This window comes from Benincasa hispida, chromosome 10 (genome assembly GCF_027475165.1).
Source record: "Benincasa hispida cultivar pf3 chromosome 10, pf3_genome.v1.1, whole genome shotgun sequence".
Taxonomy (NCBI): Eukaryota; Viridiplantae; Streptophyta; class Magnoliopsida; order Cucurbitales; family Cucurbitaceae; genus Benincasa; species Benincasa hispida.
In genome coordinates, this window is record NC_143487.1 from 13,229,397 (window position 1) to 13,246,195 (window position 16,799).

General features: G+C 34.5%; 1 long non-coding RNA gene and 1 other non-coding gene across 5 annotated transcripts in view; both read left to right on the plus strand.

The window, feature by feature from the left end:
• Positions 1-1,890: 1,890 nt before the first annotated feature.
• Positions 1,891-16,799, plus strand: part of LOC120089340 (uncharacterized) — a 31,412-nt gene continuing 16,503 nt past the window's right edge. For 2 of the 4 annotated variants that reach the window (XR_016524010.1, XR_016524011.1), the window contains exons 1-2: positions 1,891-2,499; positions 13,932-14,030. This is a non-coding gene — a long non-coding RNA (uncharacterized LOC120089340). The remainder of the gene's footprint in view (positions 2,500-13,931; positions 14,031-16,799) is intronic. The other 2 variants (XR_005485151.2, XR_016524009.1) reach the window with 1 other exon arrangement.
• Positions 2,700-2,777, plus strand: LOC120089581 (small nucleolar RNA snoR35). Its single transcript, XR_005485256.1, has one exon. It is a non-coding gene; the product is annotated as a small nucleolar RNA snoR35 (small nucleolar RNA).

Sequence of the window (16,799 nt, forward strand, 5' to 3'; positions counted from 1 at the left end):
AAAAATTTGTTGTGTCCTGACTGCTAAAGGACATGTCTTTTATAGGCCTTCTGAAATGCTGCAAGAGAGAAGCGGAAGATGCGTGTGGGGAAGACCGGGAAGACGCGACCAATAAATAACAAAAAATAATAATGTTTTTATTAAAGAAAAATAATCACACTCGCCTCACCCATCCGGACGATGGCGCACGTGTGGGACATCCATCGAACTCACATTGGTCTATCTTCTCATTTCCTCCAAAACATGGGTACCCTTTGGACCCAAACTCATAGCCCAAGGTTGGAGTACAAAATGGAGACTTCATTTTCAAAATTTTCCAATGTGTGATTCTTCAACCAACAAAGTGTTTAGTCATTGAACTTTTAAAAATTGACAATTTTTGGTCCCTTAGAAATGAATAAAAATGGACCGAGATAGTCACTCTTTAAAAGTGTGAAGACCAAAATAAAATTCTGGTCCCTTAGAAATGTAATAAAAATGGACTGAAATAGTCACCATTTAAAGGTGTGAAGACTTAGAAATGAAATAAGAATGGACCAAGATAGTCATTCTTTAAAAGTGTGAAGACAAAATAATTCCCTTAGAAATGTAAGGACCGAAATTAGTTACCTTTAAAAGTGTGAAGACCAAAATAAATACAAATTAAAAATACATGGATGAAAATTAATATTTTATAAATATAGTACAAAAAATATCACTTCGGGTCCAATATTTTGAAGTTTGTTCAATTTGAGTCCGTATACTTTTCATTGTCTAATTTTAATCTCTGTCAATAAATCTTCATGTTTAATCCTTCAAAGTTAATTTTTACATGATCTAGTCAAATAATAATAATAATAATAATAATTTTCATCCTGTGATATACTATATGATAATAAATTTTCAAAATTTATGATTAAAATATTAATAGACAACAAAAAGTAATTTAAAAAATTACCAATAAATTAATAGTAGAAATTTAAGAGTTTTTTTAAATACATAGAATAAAATTGAATAATTAAAAATACATAAACTAGAATTAAAAAAACTTTCTAAGATGATATTTTAACCAAAAATCAATCAAATACCCAAGTTTTATTTAAACGAGAAAAAAAAAAAAAAAAACATTACGCGTTTATTTGCGGCCTCTATTATTTATTTATTGCGGTTTCAAATAATACATTTGCTTGCAGCTTCTCGTGCGCCATATGTTTGGCAGTTGAATAAGACCTTCATTCATTTCCAACGAACACATTTTCAACGCCTCCAAAAATAAATAACTAATAATTAAATAATCAACGACTTTTTGATAGCTGGCGATAGTTGCGCCACCGACGAATAAGTCTTCAAAAATGGTTTTCTTTTTCTTCTTTAATTTACGTTTCTTATACGGTTTAATATTGATTAGAGTGTTGAATTTGAGAACACAACCGAATACGAATGTCAATAAAATATACTATTAAAATAAATAAATATAATATATTTAAATATATAAAATAAAATAAATAATAAAATAACAAATTATATATTTTTCTACTTTTTCTGAATTTTTTGGAATTTACCCAATATGTATCTTTCAAAATTCACAAAATGTCACTATTTATAGGTATTTTAGCAAGTAGGAGATAGGTTACATAGATACTAAGAATGAATATTTATGAGACACATGGACAATACTTTGAAAAATCATGGCATGACATATGGTTAATAGACATCAAACATGAACATCTAATGAGTATCTGTTTTCTATAATATTTATAATATTCTCCATTAGATGTCCATTATATACATGAAATATGTCTTGTTAAAACACTATTAAGAAAAAATTCATTGGGAAAAAAAATTCTAGTGAAAGAAAAAAAATTACATATTTTATAAAATCTAATACTCTTAAAAAGAATATGTGAGAGTTTCTGAACCTAATTTAGATGGCCAAACAAAACGCAAACAATTAGCAGAAATAAATCGTAAGCAAGATATATAGTGCTTCGACTAGTTTGGTCTACATCCACTATGAGAACCAGCTTGAATTAATTTATTAATGAGCAATAAAGAAATTTACAAATTACAGGTAATCAACAATATTTCTCTAATAAATTTCAAAACAACAATATTTCTCTAATAAGTTTTGAAAACAATAATATTAATATTAAAGGTCCGTTTTAATAACTCCTTACTTTACATATGAAAAAAAAAGAGGTGGTTTTTCTCTATAAGGAAGTTAGTTCATAAAAGGAAAAAAAGACTTTTGTTTTTCTCTCGTCTTTTTTTTTTTCTTTTTTCTTTTCAATGCCCTCACTCTTCCCTTCTCTAAGTGATTTTACAGAAAAAGGAGTTCTTTTTCAAATAATCCAAATTCTTATTCCCTACTCTTTCAAAAGTAGGTTAATAAACTAACTCCTTGTCAGAGAATATCAGTGAAGATTCTATAAAGGCATCATTGTATGAGGGAAGATCAATTCGTTGAGGAAGAAAATGTCTTGATAAACATTGCGGTGTTTTTTAGGAGGGCTTTCAAAAGTAAGTTATTCTTCTTCCCTAAATTTTACATGCTTAACCTGTAGAATGCATAAAGTATGTATGTTTTTCTTTTCTATGTTGTAATCTTTCAAAAGTAATATCGAAAGCAAAGCGATCACTTGCTTCTGCTGCATAATTCGATCCTTTCATAAGTTTCATAAATTTGAATGAAAACTATGGAAACTCTAGGAAGATGCACTCCATATTATAAAAACCAAGGGAGCCTATACCACACTGATAAGAAAAGGTAGCGAAAGATCGTCCAATACCATCTTGAAGATTTGAAGTTAATCTCCGCAAAGAACAAGGGCTTTGGAAATATACAAACATGTTTTTCATGTACAATGTACACTTGAATCACAAAATTTTATAGTAGAATTATACATCAACATAAAAAGGAGAAGAAGATAAATCATTTGTCATAAAGAATGAACCGAGCGTAACCATAAACTTATGAAGAAATGCACGTGACTATGTCAAAATAACTCAACGCAACACAGACAAGTGCTTATGTAGTTGATTGTCTGAAATTTACCTTATTTTTCTCAATTATATTAAAAGAAAAAAACTATTTAACGGTTTTATTTTGAAGATTGGATGACAATAAACTGACAAAACAGAAAATTCTAACTGCACAGTTCGTGAAAAAACATGTTCTAAGGAACACCATTCATTTAACAATTCCACCATTTGCATCAACAGTTATCCTTCTGCTCTTATGATCTCAACTTCCTAAATTGAAATTACATACAACTTTCATGTATCGGCATTTTCTTTACCAGAATTAAGCCTAGGGAGCTTTTCATGTAACAACATTAAACCCAGGGCGAGAATGAATAAAATCAGAACGAGAAATAATAGCCTCAGAATAAGAACGTACCGAAGACTGAAGATGAAAACGAACATGAAGATCCGAGATGAGACCCATCAACTTCCATTCACTATGCTGTAGCAAGATATCTACAAAAGAAAACAGTGAAAATGAGCATATCATTTTTACGACAAAACCAAAAACTAGTAAATTAATAGCTTGACATGCCTGGGAAAGATGGTACTTGTAAGCTAATTAATAGGGTTGTTGTGGTGTCCTTGTAAGGAAAACATCCATTGTCTTGAAAATCGAGTTTCATAATTACTACAAGAGATTATATAGAGGAATAAAAGTTTGTTGTAATAACAACAAACTAATTAATAGGGTGCTTAACTAAAATTTAAATCTGGACTAGACTATCAAATGAAAATGAAATAAACTAGATATAAGATTTCTTGACTTCTGAAAATTCAGTTCATTGAACTATATGTAATAGGCCAATGGCTACCGCAACAAATCAAATAACACATGATAGTATCAATAATAAACTCCAAGAAATAATATGCAAGTCAGCTCAATATATATGTTCCAATGCAATTTTAGACCAAAAAAAAAAAAAAAAATCGAATGATAGCTGTTTTTTTTTAAAATAAAATATCATTATTATATGTTGCTTGGTGACCTTTTCTTAATTATAAATATTTTATTTTTATTTTTTATTTTCTGTAGGAGACAATAGTAGAATACAATAATTTTTTGATATTTTATATATTTTTTTTGTTATGAAATATTATAGGGTCTCATTTTGAAAAGTATTAAAAGACTCATGTCACACCCCTTCCCAGATTACTCTCTTAATTTAGAAGAGAATGTGACGACAACAATTACCAACCATTTTGTGACACTTACCGTTTAACCTACATCCTTAACTTGCTTAAAAATCCCTAGAATACATAAATAACATTTTAAAATAATTAATCTCAGATCACACAACCAGGGTTGATCACACAACATATTTAAATCATTAACAGATACAGAGTTCAGTGGGTCCCCACACTTAGCCCTAGTCCTTAACATGAACAACACTTGTGTACAGACATTTACAAGTAAACACCTAAAACTTCTCTTTAAATTGGAGTCTTTGAGTGGCAGAGCAGCAATGCAATTAACCTCTAGGGAGATTACTACTACTTGGAGAGGAGAAAAACATTTAAAAAGAAAATGAGTGAGCTACTAGCCCAGTGGGTGACTAATAAATCATAAGCATCATGCTTTAAACTGAAAACTGCCAAGCAAACTTATACTTAAATCTTTTAAACATAACATAGCTTAAAACATAGCTTAACATGATCCTTAGTTGAAAGAGAACCCTTTTGCTCAATCCCTCAACGACAAACCTTAGTTGGTGTGGAGTATTCTCAACACAACTAACGTGAATTCTACCTACGTGCATGTGGTAACAACTAAGTATCATCATACCTTAGGTACTACTGCTCAGATACTTTCTCAAGTCTTTTAGTATCGAGCTTAACTTAATCAACATAAAACTTATTCATTAAAAACATGTATCCTTGGAAGCATAGGATCATGAAACATAAGCTTAACATCTTTAATATATAACATGATTCTAACGCATGCTTCATGAGTCTTAAGAGCATAAGTACTCAAACATGATTTAATAAACTTCTTAAAGATAGGCATGCATTAAAAGAGCTAGTTTGCTTGGTAACATTTTTTAAAAATAAGCTAGCATGAGTTTGAACTTTAAATAAAACATGAGTTTACTAAAACATTTGGAAAACACTTAATCTTTATCACTCACAGCCTTGGACGTTCCTCCTAGGGTTGATAAGCTTTTCATATTGGTGTTAATCCTGTGGACATGAACAACATGTTTAGCCAATATTCATGGCCTCCTTGTGAGACTAACTCACATAAATTAGCTTAACATTTAACTTAAAACTTCACATTTTAGCTTAACGCATACCTCTCTTATGCATTCAACATTTAGAAAATCCTTGGGTGATGGCACTAGCCTATGTAGCCAACAATCATCAGCTTATGCGCCAACGCATACCCCATGCGTTCACTCAACCATGCGCCCATGCACACCTAGTGCAACCTTGCGCTCAGTGCCTCGCACTCCTGCTTGCACAACCTCGCTCGTAACCTGCCACACAACTTATCGCCCACACAGCGCCCCCCTTGCGTTCATGGTTCAGCACACGTCCGCACGGTCTAACGCGTACCAGTGCATCCTCGCGCCCAACCCAACGCATCCTTGAGCTCAACTTGCACTTCGCACACGCCTGCAGCTTGCTTGGGTTGAGCTGCTTGCTCACTCAACGGTTGTAGTTTCCTGCTTGTTTAACCAAAATTCCAGATTAAACATTGAGCTCGAATAACTAATTTTCCAGACCTTTTCTTGGAAAACTTCCTTCTACAATCTTGTTTAAAACATCTTAACTTACTTACCTTAAAATTTGGACTTTGTATTCGTCTTGGTTTGTTTGGAAACCTTCAATCTTCACCACTGGCCCAAATTCATCCGAGAGCCTGACCTTCTGGAGGATTTTTTCAAATTTCAACTTGAATCCAGAGGAATTTTCTTCTGATAGCCCTGGTGCTTCAACTACACTCATGTTTGAATGACTTTAGAATCACGTCTTTTGCACGAGTAAACTACTCAAACCGAGTTCCTGAACTGAGTTTTCCTTTTTATACTAAAATCTACATGCCTTTCTTTTAATCTCAGGCTGCCAGCTTGCCTACCAAATGGGTTTAACTTCCATAATCTTGACAATTGGCCCATTAAGGTATTGATTAAGCTGAGAACTTTTTTAACCATTAACGCAAGACCCTATTCTTCCGCGCTTATCAAGGCATGGCAACAATCAACTCACACACCTTTGTGGCACAAGCGTCTTAGACATCCCGACATCAAAATCATACAGAAGGCTATGATGAGAAATGTTGTGATTGACCTTCCAAATGTCAGCAACTATGAAGGGGTTATATGTGGAGAATGCCAAGTAGGAAAGCAAACGAAAGTGTCTTATAAACAGGTACCAGTAACTGTTACAAATCACATCCTCGAGCTAATTCATGTAGACCTTATGGGATCCATACAAATAGAAAGCCTTGGAGGGGAAAAAAATGTCATGGTTTGTGTTGATGACTTTTTCAGATACACACGGGTTAAATTCATAAGAGAAAAGTCTGAGTCATTTCAAGTGCTCAAGACTCTCTGTCTCCAACTACAAAGAGAAAAGGGTTTAACATTGTTTGTATTCGTATTGATCATGACAAGGAATTTGAAAAGAGTCAATTTGCTGATTTTTGTGACTTTTAAGATATACATCATGAGTTCTCTGCCCCCATCATACCTCAGAAGAATGGAGTTTTCAAATGAAAGAATCGAACCTTACAAAAGGTGGCTCGAGCTATGTTTCATGCTTATGACCTCCTATATCATTTTTCTACTGAAGCCCTAAATATTACCTATCACATACATAATCAGATGGCTACTTGACCTAGTATTGATTGCACAAATTATGAAATTTGGAGGGGGAGGAAACCTAATGTAAAATACTTTCATATTTTTCATATTTTGTGTTATATACTAGCTGATCGAGATCCAAAGAAAAAATGGGATTTCAAAAGTGATGAAGGAATTTTCCTGGGGTACTCAAAAGCAGTAGGGCCTATAGGGTCTATAACAAGCGTACAAAGAGCATTATGGAGTCTATCAATATTGTCATGGATGATATGAATGAAGAAACAGGGATTGTTGAGGCGACTGAAGAAGATGATGTTGATGTTGTGACAAATGGGAGTAAATCTAAATTGATTGTCTCACAAACTACTGATAACAATTCCTGTGACAAGCCTATAAATCCTTAAGACTATACAGTTTTAGATAATGAAGAGGATCAGAAATGTTCTAAGCAGCTCTCTAGTAGGATCTTGAAGAATATTCTCCCAATAAATGATAAGAGATGTTGAGTCTAAAGTTTCCACCAGAAAAAAGAAAAAAGTGGATTACCTCTAAATGGTTGGTAAGATTTGCTTCATATCCACTATGGAACCCAAAAATGCTTTTGAAGCCTTGAAAGGTGAGTGTTGGATTAATGCAATGCAAGAAGAACTAGCAATTGAAAGACTTCAAGTTTGGACGCTAGTCCCACGACTTGTTTCACCAAATTTCATTGGCACAAAATGGATCTTCAAAAATAAATCTGATGCAGATGGAATGGTCAACAGAAATAAGGCTCGCCTGGTTGCTCAAGGGTAATCTCAAATAGAGGGTGTTGCCTTTGATGAGACATTTGGCCTTGTAGCATGTCTGGAAGCCATCAGACTTTTGCTAACCGTTGCCTGTTTGCTCAAGTTCAAACTTTACCAAATGGATGTCAAAAGTGCCTTTCTCAATAGGTACTTAAATGAAGTAGTCTATGTCTAGCAACCTAAAGGATTTATTGATCTTGATCACCCTGATTATGTATACAAGCTTCAAAAAGCTATGTATGGCCTAAAGTAAGCACCTCGTGCTCGGTATGATCACTTATATGAATTTTTTCTTAAACAGGGATATGTAAGAGGGAGAACTAACAAAACGTTGTTTGTAAAGAAATAACAAGGAAGCCTCGTGGTTGCCCAAGTTTATATGGATGACATTGTGTTTAAAGTGTTGAAGTTGATGTCCTAAATCTCGTAGGGTCCTATTGTTAGGATTGGTGTCCTAATTCTCTCGGAGTCTCGTAGTTTGTAATCTGTACACATTGTTATGAATAAAATAAGAATTATTTTATTTGGCATTTACTCATATCCAATAAACAAAGGTCCATGGTTATTGTATGTAAACTTAAGCATGTATATGAGATATACAAGTGGATCATACCTTAAGTGATAACCTAAAGAGGTCTGTAGTATAAGGATTAAGAAGGGTCACCTGGAGAGTTTGGCTCTGCAAGACATACGACATCTTGTCTAGGGCACGTGGGAGATGATACTCGAGTATACCCTAGTTTATTGTATATTGTACTTGTATTTATCTTGTATTTTACATTAGTCTCCTGGGAGAATTAGGATACCAATCCCAACAATCTCCCATTTGTCCTAATGCCTCGGGAGACTAATGTACAATACAACATAAATACAAGTACAATATACAATAAACTAGGACATATCTCAGTATCATCTCCCACTTGTCCTAGACAAGATGCTGCATGTCCCGCAGACCCAGACTCTCTAGGTGTCCCTCGAACACTTTAGCCGTGAGAGCCTTTGTAAAGGGATCAACAACGTTGTGCTTCGATGCAATCTTCGTGACTACCACATCACCGTGATGCACAATCTCCTTAATCAAGCGGTTATTTCCATTCGATATGCTTGCCTCGACGATGACTCCGAGGTTCCTTCGAATTTGCCACATCCCGCTGTTATCACAATAAAGAGTGATTGGCAAATTCATATTTGGAACAACTTCCAAATCTGTAAGAAATTTCCTAAACCAAACAGCCTTCTTATTTGCTTCACAAGCGGCTACATATTCAGCTTCTATAGTGGAGTCTGATGCATCCTCGCTTGATGCTTCGCCACACTACATCCCTTCCATTCAGAGTGAACACTTACCCCGATGTTGATTTACGAGAATCTTTATCAGTCTGAAAGTCAGAGTTTGTGTATCCTGTAAGGATTATATCCTTATCTCTATACACGAGCATGTAGTTCCTCGTTCTCCGAAGATACTTGAGGATTGTTTTGACCGCCGTCTAGTAATCAAATCCTAGATTGGACTGATAATGACTGACAATCCTTACTGCATAGCAAATGTCGGGTCTGGTACACAACATTACATACATTAAGCTTCATACAGCTGAAGCATTCTTCAACCTCTTGAGTTAATAATAGTTATTTTATTTGACATTTACTCATATCCAATAAACAAAGCTCTATGATTATTGTATGTAAACTCAAGCATGTATATGAGATATATAAGTGGATCATGCCTTAAGTGATAACCTAAATAGGTCTATAGTATAAGGATTAAAGAGGGATGCCTAATCCTTGTGACACTATGGATATGACCCGCTTTGTAGAGGTTTGCAAGTGTTGTGAACTACTACAGATGGTAGATTTTAACCATTCATTTGAAGACATGCGAGTAGGGGTGTCCTATACAAAGAGTTTGTATAAGACTGGACTACGAGATGACTCGTCTCTGTATATAACGTTGTTGATACTGGAGACTTACATCTCACCTAAACGACCATAGGTGAATGACCTCAATCCTGAGTGTTTTGGGAACTTCTGCCTTTGAGGGCGTTCTTTGATTAGTATGGGAGAGTGTGGCCAGATTACCAACTCAACATGTTTACCTTTTTGGGGACTTATTTGATTTAGGAGCTGGGAACTCAGTTACACAAGATGGAATTCACTCATTCCACAAAGCAGGGACAAGTAGATAGATTGCTCACTTAAGGACTGATTCTGGGTCTTGAACATAGTTATCACAGCTTCTCTTTGGAAAAGAGGACTCGGTCATAGTAGAACTATGACTTATGTTCATTAGAGGGATCAGTGGTACTTAAGGAGTTAGATGTAACTATAAGGGCATAACGTTATTGGCTCAACTGTACTTACGAGCGATCTATGAAGGGTTATTAAACTGTTGATTCGTTGATATGGACACATAATATATCTGTAGTAAAGAGAGTTCAGCTGTCGGTCTTTAGTAGAGTGCCTGACAGTTAACAGATGGTGGATCCTGTGCCTAAAGAGTTTAGTCAGTTATTCGTATACCGTTGGAGCTTCGAGCTACAGATCCATAAGGTTCCCTTGGTAGCTCAATGGATTCAAGTTGAGAATCAGTTATTGGTGTTGATTTGAAATGTTCAAATTGACAAGAGGAAATTCGATTATATATGATATAATCGATGTGATATATGAGATACATCAAGTGGATGATTAATGTAAATGAGATTTATATTAAGTACCATGAAATAGAAAAAGAACTATGTTTTATATGTTTCATGAGATGAAATATTAAAACTATAGGTTATAAATATAATATGGTAAGTTAGTTATCATATATATTTATAAAAATATTAATTATTCGATAATTATATATTTTTCTCTAATAACCAATTGAGTGGGAGGTTATTGGTGATTTCATGGTAACTGTGAGATAAAAGGAAAAATGTTTTCCTAAATTTAGTAGTTATTGAGAGAGTTTCCACTCTGGGAAATTACTCACGGTTGGATGTCAAGTGGATTAGATTCACTAAACGATAGCTGAATATAGACTAAACAATCGTGGAATGACACTACACGATAGTTCACTCAGCTGGCCTTTAGCTAAAGGATCGCGGAGCTTTTGCTAAACGATCGCAAAACATTTGTTAAACGATTGAGGATCGTCTATATGGTAGACTTTGTCATCTCCCACTTGCTGAATCGTTTACACGATTCTTCTTCCTCCGGTCTCGTCCTCTAACCAAGTACACATATAGCACACACTTCTAGATTCTCACACTGAGAATACCAAGGTAGCCACTGTGGTGGTGTCGTATTCAACTCGACATAGTTCGAGTTTTTGGAGGTTATTCGCTGTGTTCATGTTCTGTAATGCGAAGAGTGCAGCTGTCGGTCTTTAGTAGAGTGCTTAAAAGTTAACGGATTGTGCATATCGTGATTAAAGCATTTAGTCAGTTATACACGTACCGTTAGAGCTTCAATCTACAGGTTCATAAGGTCCCCTTGGTATCTCAATGAATTCAAGTTGAGAATCAGTTTTTGGGTTAGTTTGAAGTGTTCAAATTAACAAAAGGGAATTTGGTATATATGATATAATTAAATTAATTCAATTATATATGATATGATCGATTTAATGTATTTGATACATTATTATTGGAGGAATTAATATAAATATGATTTATATTAAATGTCATAAAGGAGAAAAAGAACTATAGTTTATATATTGCATATGATGTGATATTGAAACTATAGGTTATAAATATAATATGATAAATTAGTTATTGCATTTACTAATAATAAATTAATTATAAGATAATTGATTTCGATTTTCTCCAATAACAACCATGGTGGGAGGTTATAGACGGTTTATGGCAACTAGTTGGATAAAGTGAAATAGTTTTTCATTTTTCATTCGATCCACTACGCGAAAAAGGATATACAATAACTTGTTGAGAGAGTAAACGATCAATCGAGTTTTTCTATAGATAGATACTCGTTACTAAATGATCGAGTACCCAAGTCTAGACGATAGACTTCTTCCTTCTCCCACTTACTCGATCGTTTAGTTCCTCATTCCTTCTTCCAAATCCATACAGAGGCCACATCTTCTGGATTCTTACATCGAGAATACTAAGGTAGCCTCGTGGTAGTGTCAAGTTTTTGTTAGAGGGTCGAGGATCGAGTTTTACTCGATTGTGTTCGAGGTTCTACCAGTTCATGCAGTTTGCTGATTTTCTCGCGTTGTGTTTGTGCTATTGAATGCTTTGCTGATTGATCGAGGGAATACTAGAAGAAATGATCTTCAAAGGTATTTTTACTCAATCCCTTATTTTTTTACCTTTGTAGCATGTTGTAATTTACTCATTATGCATAATTATTGTTGTTTTATTGTAAATGTCTTGTTCTTTCACAATGGCATTTGGAACGATATACTTCCGTTCATTGGTTCTCTATATTTAGAGATCCTTCATAAGGTTGGATACCTTATGTTAGTAATACTACGAGTATGACCTGCTGTGTAGATGTTACAAATGTTGTAAAGTTCTACAAATGATATGATCCTGATCATTCATGTATTAGACATGCGAGCGAGGATATTCTATACAAAGAAGTTTGTATAAGTCCGGACCACGAAATGCTTAGTCTCATTATATAATACCGTTCATAATAGAGACTTTCATTTCACCAGAATGACCATAGGTAACATGACCTTAATCCTGATTGAGTTGTGAATGTTGGGTTTTATGTCCTAAAATTCGTGATTTGTAAACAGTAGAACTTATTCTGAAGTTTTAATAAGTTGTTATTGAATATATTGTTTTTTAGAAATTCAATAAACCTAAAGTCCCTTGACTATTACATGAGTACTTGAACTTTATGTGGAGACATAAAAGTGGATCAGGTTTGAGTAAATAGTCAAAATGATCTATAGTATATGAATAAGGTTGGGTGCCTTATTCTGATAACACTATTGGATGCGGTCTACTCTGTAGTTGTAACAAAGAGTTGTAAAGTGCTACAAACGAAGTGATCCTAATTCGTACATTTTATGACATAAGGAGTGGGGGCGTCATGTGCAAATGAGTTTTGTACAAGATCGGACCATGAAACCAGTCACTCTTACTTTATAACCTTTTTTATTGTTTAAGACTGACTATTTCAAAGCGATAACCTATGTAACTTGACCTTAATCCTGAGATAACTATGAACTCCTATTTGTTCAGGATTATCCTTTGATCTGCAAACGGTGAGAGTAGACCAACGTCTTTCCTTAATAAGCCTCTCATTTTAGGGATAAGACCAGATAAATAGCTTGGGGACATAGTCCTGCAAGATGAAATTTACTCCTACCCGATTAGGGTTAGTAGAGAGGTTGTTCCCTTTAAGTGCTGATTCTGGGTCTTGAACAAGAGGTCTCACCCTCTCATTGACCCGAGAGGGATTCGATTTGTTGATTAGATCACAAATAAATTATTCATTAAAGGATCAGTGGGACTTAAGAAATAAGAGGTAATTTCGAGGGTAAAACAAAGATTCGACCCACTCGTCATTACGAACAACCTGTGAAGGGTTAACTTATTAATCATGGTTATATCGAGTTGACATAATATATCTATAGTGAGAGGAGTTCAACTATGGGCTTTAATTGAATCACCCATTAGTTAACGAATGAGGGTTAGTTCGGTCTAATGAGTTTAGCCAATTAATCTCAGATTGTTGGAGCGCATGATCTGTAGGTTTGCGAGGTCCCCCTACTAACTTGTAAACAGATTAGCTCGAGAATGGCGTGATAAGTTAATTTAAAATTTTCAAATTAGAATTAAACGGAATCGAAAAAATAATATTTAAATATGATTTAAATATTTGAAGATGGAATTGTGTAAAATTAATCTAATATTTGATATTAAATTAATTAGAATTATTTAAATTGTTTAAATAATTATTTATTAATTTTATTAAGAAAATTAATTTATGAAATTAATTTGATAAAATTAATAATATTTTTTCAATTTTATATAATGAAATTGATTTGAGGAATCAATTTATGAGAAATTGAAAAAGAAGAAAAAACACAAAAATGGAAAATAGGCATTCTCCATTACTTCTTCAAGTTGCTCACACAAAACCCATCATTTTGGTCTTCATTTACTCCAAGCATGAGCTGCATCTCATGCAACTAATCTCTTTGCATGATATTCTGAAATATATTGAAGAGATTGGAGTGATTTTGAGGCAATGCAATCAGTAGAATTTCTCTAAAAAATTCGTGTGAAGAAGTTGTTCTTCTGTTGGGTTGCTGCTGTGAGTTTGTCTCCAAATTCCCTTGATTCCAGCTTATTTTGAGTCTTACAACTCAATCTAGAGCACCAAGAGGATAGTAGGGAAGATTTTGGGGTGGTCTACAACAAGATTCATAGGAGATTTGCAGCTGAAATTCAAGCTTTGAGGAAGTTCTACAAAGGTATGTCACGACACCCATTAATTTCTGCTAAAACATGCTTTTATTTCTATCAAAATTAATGAATTAGAGTGCTTATGGATCCTGGTCACTTCTATTGCGTGTTGGTTCGTACCAACAATTGGTATCAGAGCATCATATAAACATTCAATTCGATTTAATTTTGGTGTGGTGGGTGTTTTATATGAGTTATATGAAACTGTTATACTGATATGGTTGTTTGAGTTTATGCTTTTAATTTCTCTTTCATTTCTCAATTAAATTTGTAATTGGCTCTTGTTTGATGAGCTTATATGTGTTTCCAAGAGTCTGTAATTTATTTAGAGTCGTTAGAGTTGAAATTAAGCTGTAATTTGAAGATACAAGCGAAGAGGCCAAGTTGTAGATTTCAGATTTTCAGCCTCTGTTCATGTCATCGTTGAGCTTCAGTAGCTAGATAATCGTTTAGCTTCGCGCGTTAGACGATGTGAAGAAAAGCTAAGCGATCATGTAGCTTCGGGCGTTGATCGTTGAAGTGTTATACAATGGCACTACACGATCGTTGGGAGCTAAGCGATGTGTGGAAGTGCTATGCGATGGCATTAAGCGATCATGTAGTTTTGTATGGGAGCTAAACGATGCGGTGAAGAGCTATGTGATAGCACTTCACGATAGTTTATCTCTTTGTGGTAGCAAAGCGATACGGTGAAGAGCTATGCGATAACACTACACGATCGTTTACCTCTATGCGGTAGCTAAGCGATGTGCCGAAGAGCTAACCGATAGCATTACATGATCGCTTACCATTGCGTGCGCTAAACGATCAACTTCAGGTGTTATACGATGGTGCTAAGCGATCATGTAGTAATTGTTTGACGTTAGACGATGGAGCTACACGATAGTGTTAGAAATTAAGTGATCGTGTAGCGTTGTCCGACACTAGATGATGGCACTATGCGATAGAATGTAGATACTACACGATCGTATACCTTGGTTAGGCGCCCTGCATTGGTGCTACACAATCATGCAAGCACTAAACTATCAAGCAAATGCATGATGATGGTCGTCAATGCTAAATATGAGTCTTAGCAAGATATTGAGCATGGAGCGAGAGCAGCCGGTTCGACTGGTTCTCTTGGGGTTCGGTCCGGTTCAGCCTCAAATGGTTTTTGGCTGGTCCGGTTCAGACGATTCGGGTCTGGTTCAACTATTTGAGTTCATTTTGGAGCGGTTCAGAAGCTGATTTGTAATAATTAGGTTTTTGTTTGCTTGTTTATTCCAAAACTAAAACCATATCAACTAGTGTTTAATTATTTATGCATGTGATATATGTTATAATTAAATAAATCTTGTATGTGCATATAGTATGCCATGTAATTTAAAATCCCATCGTAGAAAGTATGTTGCATGCATTGAAAGTATGTTATAAAATGTTATAATATATAGTATGCATGTTAGGCTTTCTTTTGTTTAATATAATAGTTATATTAGATATTGAATGCCTTTGTTGTTTGTTCTGGATGTTTAGCATGTCTAAAAATTTGTAAGCTGTTATAAAATTGGGTTAGATGTTTAAAATTCATAATAAAGAACAGCTGCATGCTCACTTAGGTTAACCACTTGTTTTAATAGTTAAAATAGGTCGTTAAACTTATAAAACTAGGGTTACAAACTCAACTGGAATATAGTTCTGTCGAAGGCTGGGATACTTAAATTGACGGTTTAAGGAACACCTCCTACCTGGGGATTATGGCTGAATTATTGAGCATTGGTAACCAGTTTTATGAGTATACGTGAACGGTGTGAGGTAATAAAAATGGTTTATCACCTAAATATCGTAGGTTTAAAATCCATTTAGAAGTGTTATACTTGGATAAACCATCTAGACTTAGGGTTGTTTTTATTAGCTAAAAAGAACCTAAGTGTAAATTTACCCAAATATTTAGAACACTTCAGTGGGAGATTAAAACTTATTAGCTCACCGTGAGATCCATGCTCGACTTCGTGTCGATTTTACCTCGATTGTTCCATGCGAAAAGTGTTTGCATGGGTCAATAACAAGGTGAATGAGGGAAGTCGTTCATAGTATGTGGGTGAAAGAAATGTGTCAACATTGTCATACGGTCTCCTCCATTAGTCTGAACCGTGAGATTTCTATATTGCGCCTGCTGTCGTTTTTAGGTGGCACTAGCTAGTCGTTAACCGCAGTGATCCTTATAAAGGGTTGTAACATAGAATTCAGAACAACCTAGGCTTTAGTAAAATGAATAAGGTCTTATAGTTCCGTCTTGGGTATTGTCTTCTATTTCGGAGACGTACTCATACCGTTCTGTAAGATCTGAAAATGGTGTATCTACACTTATAAGAATTACTATGTTAGTAAAGATCTTGACCGAAAATGATAACTAAATGATTATCGGAATATGAGTTATTCTGGAGATAGTATTTGGTCAAAAACTATCTTGCGTCCGTGAAGGAATTCTTGACTGCCCCTTGGTAGCAATTGTTCTAAATCACTTAAGTATCGTTGCAAAAAATAATGATTATGGGTACATTATCACTTTGCTAAAACTTGATTGGACTTAAAAGAATTTCACTTATAGAAATTGTTTATAATTTCAGAATGACGAGTTTAATTATACAGTTGTTGGCATCGGACAAACTGATCGAGGATAACTATGTGACATGGAAATTAAATTTGAACACGATACTTACGATAGACGATTTGCAATTTGTCTTAACAGAGGAATGTCCTCCCATTCCTAGCTTTAATTCTAACCGAACTGTTCGGAA